Raw genomic sequence first — 8,199 nt, forward strand, 5'->3', positions numbered from 1 at the left:
TCATAAGGAGCTAGAGGAGGCCCTAAGGGTGAAGGTAGTAAAAACCCTTGAAGTCGAAGGAGTGGTTGAAGAATTAGTGAAGGAAGAATCAAGGGATCATCTCAAGGAAGCAGCGGATCGATTTCATGCAACTCTATATCAACTAAATCAAGCGATAAGTCAATTAGGTTCCCGACGCTCGGACACTCAAAGTGCTCCCATGGCTTCATGTGGGCAATCTAATGAAGAACGTAGCATGAAGGAGATATTAGAAACTCCAGTGGACAGTACGGAGCATGACTTTGTACTGGAACAAGTGGTGGAAGCTGTAATTATTGAAGAAGAAGAAGTGGTTGCAGACTTAGGAGATGCTGAACCTCCATGGGAAAGTCAGGTTATAGAACCTCCTTCCAAGGCGATTGAAATTGATGTTGAGGAGGGTGTACAACCTCCAAGGCATATCATGATTAAAAACTTGGAAGAGGTCGATCAAGAGATGGAGATTAAAGAAGAAGAAGCACAGCCTCCCATGCCCTTGGTAAGTAATGAAGAAGAGATTGAATTGGAAGAAAGCTACCAAGAGGAAGAGGTTGAAATTAAAGAAGCTTGCAAAGAGGTGGAAGTTGTCAAGGAGCACAAGGGAGTGGAGTTTGGAATCACCTTGTCAAAGTTATTGGAGACCCCTCCTCCTAAGTTGCCATCATCCTTCACAACATTCAAGTGGGTAAAATTCATACCCCTTAGCTTTCTAATCCCACTTGAATATGGCACTACAAGAAAAAAGGCCTATGGCCACGCTTTTTTCTTGCCACGCTTCAAAAGCGTGGCCAAAAGTGGTCAATGGCCACGCTTTTATGAGGGTGGCGGTAGATTAGAGATTTGGCCACTTTTTTTTTGTCACGCTTTAAAAGCGTGGCGAAAAGGATCAACGGCCACGCTTTTGTAAGGGTGGCAATTGATTAGAGAAACGGCAACATTTTTTTTCTGTCACACTTCAAAAGCGTGGCCATAGAGAGAAACAAGGACGTTTTAAAAGCGTGGCGACAGGGTTTCATTACGGCCACGCTTACAAAACGTGGCCATATCCTGGTACTCTTTTGGCACGCTTTAAAAGCGTGGCCAAAAGGTTTTTTTCTGCCACGCTTCAAAAGCGTGGCCGTAGAGAGCTACAGGAACGTTTTTAAAAGCGTGGCGAGAGGGTTGAACCGAACAGAAAACCGACGGGTTTAAAAGAAACGGCGTCGTTTTTGCCAAACTTGCTTACTTTCACTCTTAGCTTGGTTCTAAAGCTCCTTCGTTTCTTTCTCCCTTTCTCCCTCCGTTTCTTTCATTCACAGAAACTCAGCCAAAAAACCCTAGCAATGTAAGCCTACACCACCGCCGCCGCAAGGAGTGGCATACTGATGCCGTCCGTTCGTCTATCTAGCTTCCCTCGTGCTCCAAGTCTCCAACCCCCGTTCGCTGTCACCGATCGCAGCTGCTTCCTCGAGCTCGGCGTCCGTCGTCTTTGTCTGCTCAGCCGCGCTTCCGCCGCCGTTGGTTGCCGTTAACGTTCGCGTCTTCGTTCAGCCGTCGTCTTCGTTCGCATTCTTCGCCGTTCAAGTTTGCTCGGCGTTCACCGTTCGCGTTCACTCGCCGTTCACCGTTCGCGTTCACTCGCCGTTCACCGTTCGCGTTCACTCGCCGTTCACCGTTCGGGTTCGCGTTCGTCTGGAAGCCACGTTGCCCTGCTTCAAACTCTGCGACCAACCCGTGCGCTCCACCTAGCTGTCGAACTGCTCTCTTTTGTCGCCGCCGTGAGTTCCCTAAACCCACCACCAACACACTCACACAACACCAATACACTGCTTGAAACTCTGCAACTTCTTATTTCTATTACAATAAGTAACTATTTGATTTGGCAGTGGTTTGGATTTTTTTCATAGACTGCATTAAAGTATACAATAGTTATGTTCTCTTCTCTATCACATTGATACTAAGCTTTGAATTCTCTTATTTCGTTTCAAGTTTTTCGCACTCAACATGTTTGATGAAATGCTTTAACCATATTTCGGGTTGGTTTTATCATTTCTAGCCTTTAGAAACTTAGTAAGTTGATTGGGCGTGAAATTAGAATAAATTGTTGTTGTGTATTTATTGTTGTGTTTGAGATTCTTGCTAGATATTGGTGATCATTGATTTATTATATGCTTCATGTTTTCATTGTTTTCTTCTTCTGAAGGAAAAAAAATTCTGTTTTCATTGTTTTGTTGATTGTTTGTTTTGTTTCAGAAATTAATTTTTTGTGATCAATGCTCAAACTTTAAATGATGTTCTGTTGGTTTTGCAGTGTTTGTTTTGTTTCAGAAATCAATTATTGTCACGCTTCAAAAGCGTGGCCATATCTCTCTCTATTGTCACACTTCAAAAGCGTGGCCATATCTCCTATATGGCCACGCTCTTAAAGCGTGGCCATATCTCCCACATACGGTCACGCTTTAACGGGTGGCCATTTGTAAAAAGCGTGGCAAAAGAAAAAGCGTGGCGATAGGTCACCAAAAGCGTGGCGATAGAGCAACCGCCACGCTTGTAGAGGCCACCCTTTCAAAAGCGTGGCGGTAGCTCAAAAAGCGTGGCAAAAAGCTATTGCCACGCTTTTTTCAGCTTTTTGCCACGCTTTAAAAGCGTGGCAATAGAGCTGTTTTCTTGTAGTGTGGGCTACTGGAGACGGATGGTCAACTTAAAGCTCTTTGTGGCATTAAGAGTAAGAGGAAGATGGTCAGTGGTAAGAATTGTCCTGCAAGATTCATTACAGTTGGAAGCTTTCAGTTTAAACGCAAAGGTTGGTGTAAAGCTCAATTGAATGGGTCTAGGAAGTTGTTTGGACGCTTCAGTGAGAATTCTAAAGCTGAACCACCCGGATGGAATCATGATAATCAACTTGAAGATGGGTGTAAAAGCAAGATTTGGGATCCTGGAATCTGCTCTGACATTTGTCACCCGGGAGCCTAAGAATCTATTTGAAGCTTCTTAAGGGCTTTACATGCCTAGTTTGGGACCCCGGAGGTTACTGGAAGTACAAACATTGGTGGAAATTCCCAGATGAATACAAGCATAAGCCACCATAACAAGGAGCTCACCAAATGTCCAACTTAAGGACTTTAACTAAAAGTGCTAGGTAGGAGACAACCCACCATGGTATGATTGTTTCTTTTTCAATTTTATTTCATGTTGTTTGTTTTTATTTTATTTTAATTTTCATTGAACCTGGAAGTTTTCATAGCATTCACATTAAGCATTGCATTCTGCATATTGCATTAAAAAAACACGGACGCGTGACTTGTTCTGTGCTACTGGCGCGAGGGCAGCCTCGCGCTCGCACAACTCTCTGTTCGAAACTCATTGTTGCCAAGTTCCAGGGTGACGCGTTCGCATGGTGGACGTGATCGCGTGGATGGCTAATATTGGAAGATGACACGGACGCGTGGGGCATGTGTTCACGTGGTAGGGCCTGTGCGACTAGCACCATTCCAGCCCCACTCCATCACAACTTGCTGCTCTTACGTCGATTTTTAGGGCACGCGTTCGCGTGCTTGACGCAGACGCGTGAGAGGTATTTTTCCCGCATGACGCGGACACATCAGCAACGCGGTCGCGTGGGGTAATCTGTGCCAAAGGCACGCCTCCAGCCACGCTCTCGCATGACTTTCTGTTAAGTTTGCTTTTGCTTCCCAGGACCAATATGACGCAAACGCGTCGGTGACGCTGTCGCGTCGCATGCCGCTTTCCTCCTTTCGCTTTTTTTTATATATATATGTAATATGCAAATGCAGATGCAAACTATAGGCACTAGTGCTGAGAAGAGTTATTGAGAAAGGAAATAAATAGATAAAAGAAAGAAACGATTATACCATGGTGGGTTGTCTCCCACCCAGCACTTTGCTTTAACGTCCTTAAGTTGGACGCTCCACTAGCTCAGTCTTCTGCTGTTGGTGGATCCTCCAAGAGGAGGATCTCTAGCTCTTTGTTTTTCGTCGCCTTCTCACCATGATATAGCTTTAAGCGATGTCTATTAACTTTGATGAATTCAGAACTGGAAGGATGACTTAGGTGGAAAATTCCGTATGGCTCGGCCTTCTCGACTCTATATGGATCTTTCCATCTTGATCTCAACTTGCCTGGCATGAGCCGCAGTCTAGAGTTGTAAAGGAGGACTAAGTCCCCAGGTTGGAACTCTTTCCTCTTGATGTGCTTATCATGCACATCCTTCATCTTTTCCTTATACAGCCTTGAGTTCTCATAAGCTTCTAGGCGAAGGCTTTCTAATTATTGCAGTTACAACTTCCTTTCAGCTCCAGCTTTCTCAAATTCCATATTGCACTCCTTCACTACCCAAAAGGCTCTGTGCTCTACCTCAACTAGGAGGTGACAGGCTTTTTCATAAACTAAGCGGAAGGGACTCATCCCAATGGGTGTCTTGTATGCCGTTCTGTATGCCCAGAGTGCATCTTGCAGCCTGGTGCTCTAGTCTCTTCTATGAGGTTTGACTATCTTCTGCAAGATACGCTTTATTTCTCTGTTTGACACCTTGGCTTACCCATTAGTCTGGAGATGGTAGGCTGTTGCCATTTTATGAATTATCCCATGCTTCTTCAGTAATCCTGTTAGTCTCCTGTTACAAAAATGGGTGCCTTGATTGCTCACGATTGCTCGTGGTGATCCAAAGTGACAAATAATATGGTTTCTAACAAAGGAAACAACAGTGTTAGCATCATCAGTGCGGGTAGGAATTGCTTCCACCCATTTAGAAACGTAATCTATAGCTAACAATATATAAAAATAACCATTAGAATTTGGAAATGGACCCATGAAGTCAATGCCCCAAACATAAAATATTTCACAGAAAAGCATAGTCTGTTGAGGCATCTCATCCCTCTTGGATATATTACCAAACCTTTGGCATGGGGAACGAGATTTACAAAATTCAGCAGCATCTTAAAAAAGAGTAGGCCACCAGAATCCACAGTCTAAAATTTTTCTAGCTGTTCTTTGAGGGCCAAAATGTCCTCCACTCTCAGATGAGTGGCAGGCCTCTAAAATGGACTAGAATTCTGGTTGAGGCACACACCGTCTAATTACCTGGTCAGCACCACATCTCCATAAATATGGGTCATCCCATATATAATATTTGGACTCGCTTTTCAGCTTGTCTCTCTGATGCTTAGTAAAGTTTGGAGGAAAGGTGTGGCTGACTAGATAATTAGCTACAGGTGCATACCAAGGGACTACTTCAGATACTGCTTGCAGGTTATCAAATGGGAAATTATCATCTATAGGAGTGGAGTCATCCCTAATGTGCTCAAGGCGACTCAAGTGATCTGCCACTAGATTCTAGTTACCACTCCTATCCTTAATTTCTAAATCAAATTCTTGTAGTAGCAGTATCCAACGTATAAGCCTTGGTTTGGACTCCTTTTTAGCTAATAAATACTTTAGAGCTGTGTGGTATGAGTACACTACTACTTTTGCACCAAGTAAATAGGCTCAGAATTTATCCAGAGCAAAAACAATAGCAAGAAGCTCTTTCTCAATAGTAGTGTGGTGCACGAAATTGTGATCTCTAGTAATGGCTCCAAAAACTTGGTGCTCTAATCTCAATTCATAATTTGTCACAACTTCGATACAACTAACCAGCAAGTGCACTGGGTCGTCCAAGTAATAAACCTTACGTGAGTAAGGGTCGATCCCACGGAGATTGTTGGTATGAAGCAAGCTATGGTCACCTTGTAAATCTCAGTCAGGCGGATATAAAATAGTTATGGAGTTTTCAAAAATAAATAATAAACTAAGGATAGAAACACTTATGTAATTTATTGGTGAGAATTTCAGATAAGCGTGTAGAGATGCTTTCGTTCCTCTGAATCTCTGCTTTCCCGCTGTCTTCATCTAATCAGTCTTACTCCTTTCCATGGCTGGCTTTATGCAAGGGCATCACCGTTGTCAATGGTTACATCCCATCCTCTTGTGAAAATGGTCCAAATGCTCTGTCATAGCACGGCTAATCATCTGAGGTTCTCGATCATGCTGGAATAGGATTCACCCTCCTTTTGTGTCTGTCACTACGCCCAGCAATCGCGAGTTTGAAGCTCGTCACAGTCATTCAATCCCAGAATCCTACTTGGAATACCACAGACAAGGTTTAGACTTTCCGGATTCTCATGAATGCCGCCATCAATCTAGCTTACACCACGAAGATTCTGATTAAGAGATCCAAGAGATACTCATTCAATCTAAAGTAGAACGGAAGTGGTTGTCAGGCACGCGTTCATAGGGAATGATGATGATTGTCACGTTCATCACATTCAGATTGAAGTGTGAATGAATATCTTAGAAGCGGAATAAGTTGAATTGAATAGAAAACAGTAGTACTTTGCATTAATCTTTGAGGAACAGCAGAGCTCCACACCTTAATCTATGGAGTGCAGAAACTCTACCGTATGAAAATACATAAGTGATAATGGTTCAGGCATGGCCGAATGGCCAGCCCCCAAACGTGATCAATATGATCCCAAGATGGTTCAAAAGATGGTTCAAAAGATGTCTAATACAATAGTAAAAAGTCCTATTTATAATAAACTAGCTACTAGGGTTTACAGAAGTAAGTAATTGATGCATAAATCTACTTTCGGGGCCCACTTGGTGTGTGCTTGGGCTGAGCTTGAATGTTACACATGCAGAGGCTCTTTCTGGAGTTGAACGCCAGGTTGTAACGTATTTCTGGCGTTCAACTCTGGTTTGTGACTTGTTTCTGGCGTTTAACTCCAGATAGCAGCGTAGAACTGGCGTTCAACGCCCTTTTACGTCATCTAAACTCGGCCAAAGTACGAACTATTATACATTTCTGGAAATCCCTGGATGTATACTTTCCAACGCAATTGGAAGCGTGCCATTTTGAGTTCTGTAGCTCCAGAAATTCGACTTTGAGTGCAGGGAGGTCAGAATCCAACAACATCAGCAGTCCTTCTTCAACCTCTGAATCTGATTTTTGCTCAAGTCCCTCAATTTCAGCCACGTCTCTTGAGATCCATGAATGTGCTCTCTTGTTTGCTCCATCTTTTTCTTAGTGATGAGCTTCTCTTCCTCAATGTGAATGTCTCCTTCTATAAAAGCTCCAGCTGAGTAACATAGATGGCAAATAAGATGAGGAAAAGCTAGCCTTGCCCCAGGAGAAGGCTTTTCAGCTATTTTGTAGAGTTCAAGGGAGATGACTTCATGAACTTCTACTTCCTCACCAGTCATGATGCTATGAATCATGATGGCCCGATCCACAGTAACTTCAGATCAGTTGCTAGTGGGGATGATGGAGCATTGTATGAACTCTAACCATCCTCTAGCCACAGGCTTGAGGTCCAGTCTTCTTAATTGAACCGGCTTGCCTTTGGAGTCAATCTTCCATTGAGCTCCTTCCACACATATGTCCATGAGGACTTGGTCCAACCTTTGATTAAAGTTGACCCTTCTAGTGTAGGGGCGTGCATCTCCTTGCATCATAGGCAAGTTAAACGCCAACCTCACATTTTCCGGACTAAAATCTAAGTATTTCCCCCGAACCATGGTGAGATAATTCTTTGGGTCCGGGTTCTTACTTTGATCATGGTTCCTAGTGATCTATGCATTGGCATAGAACTCTTGAACCATTAGGATTCCGACTTGTTGGATGGGTTCTGTTAGAACTTCCCAACCTCTTCTTTGGATTTCATGTCGGATTTCCGGATACTCATTCTTCTTGAGCTTGAAAGGGACCTCAGGGATCACCTTCTTCTTGGCCACAACATCATAGAAGTGGTCTTGATGAGCTTTGGAGATGAATCTTTCCATCTCCCATGACTCGGAGGTGGAAGCTTTTGTCTTCCCTTTCCCTTTTCTAGAGGATTCTCTGGTCTTAGGTGCCATCAATGGTGATGGAAAAACAAAAAGCTTATGCTTTTACCACACCAAACTTAGAATTTTGCTCGCCCTCGAGCAAGAAAAGAAAGAATAGATGAAGAAGAAGAAGAAATGTGGAGAAGAGGGGGAGAGATGTATTCGGCCAAGAAGAGAAGAGAGGGTTGTGTTGTGTGAAAATGAGGAAGAATGGATGGCTTTATATAGGGAAGGGAGGGGTGTTAGGTTCGGCCATTTAGGGTGGGTTGGGTGGGAAATTGATTTTGAATTTTGAAGGTAGGTGGAGTTTATGAGGTA

At 43.5% G+C, this 8,199-nt stretch overlaps 2 long non-coding RNA genes across 3 annotated transcripts in view; both read left to right on the forward strand.

Annotated features, from left to right (window-relative positions):
• LOC107608891 overlaps positions 1-8,199 on the forward strand; it is a 42,714-nt gene that overhangs the window by 14,076 nt on the left and 20,439 nt on the right. The window lies entirely within an intron of this gene.
• LOC107608269 lies at positions 1,244-5,117 on the forward strand. Of its 2 annotated transcripts, none has more exons than XR_001612784.2 (3): positions 1,244-1,775; positions 2,836-2,837; positions 5,106-5,117. It is a non-coding gene; the product is annotated as an uncharacterized LOC107608269 (long non-coding RNA). The 2 variants fall into 2 exon arrangements; XR_002351206.1 differs by lacking the exon at positions 5,106-5,117 and adding an exon at positions 4,246-4,257 and having other exon boundaries at positions 2,832-2,837.

This window comes from Arachis ipaensis, chromosome B07, assembly GCF_000816755.2.
Source record: "Arachis ipaensis cultivar K30076 chromosome B07, Araip1.1, whole genome shotgun sequence".
NCBI classification, from domain to species: Eukaryota; Viridiplantae; Streptophyta; class Magnoliopsida; order Fabales; family Fabaceae; genus Arachis; species Arachis ipaensis.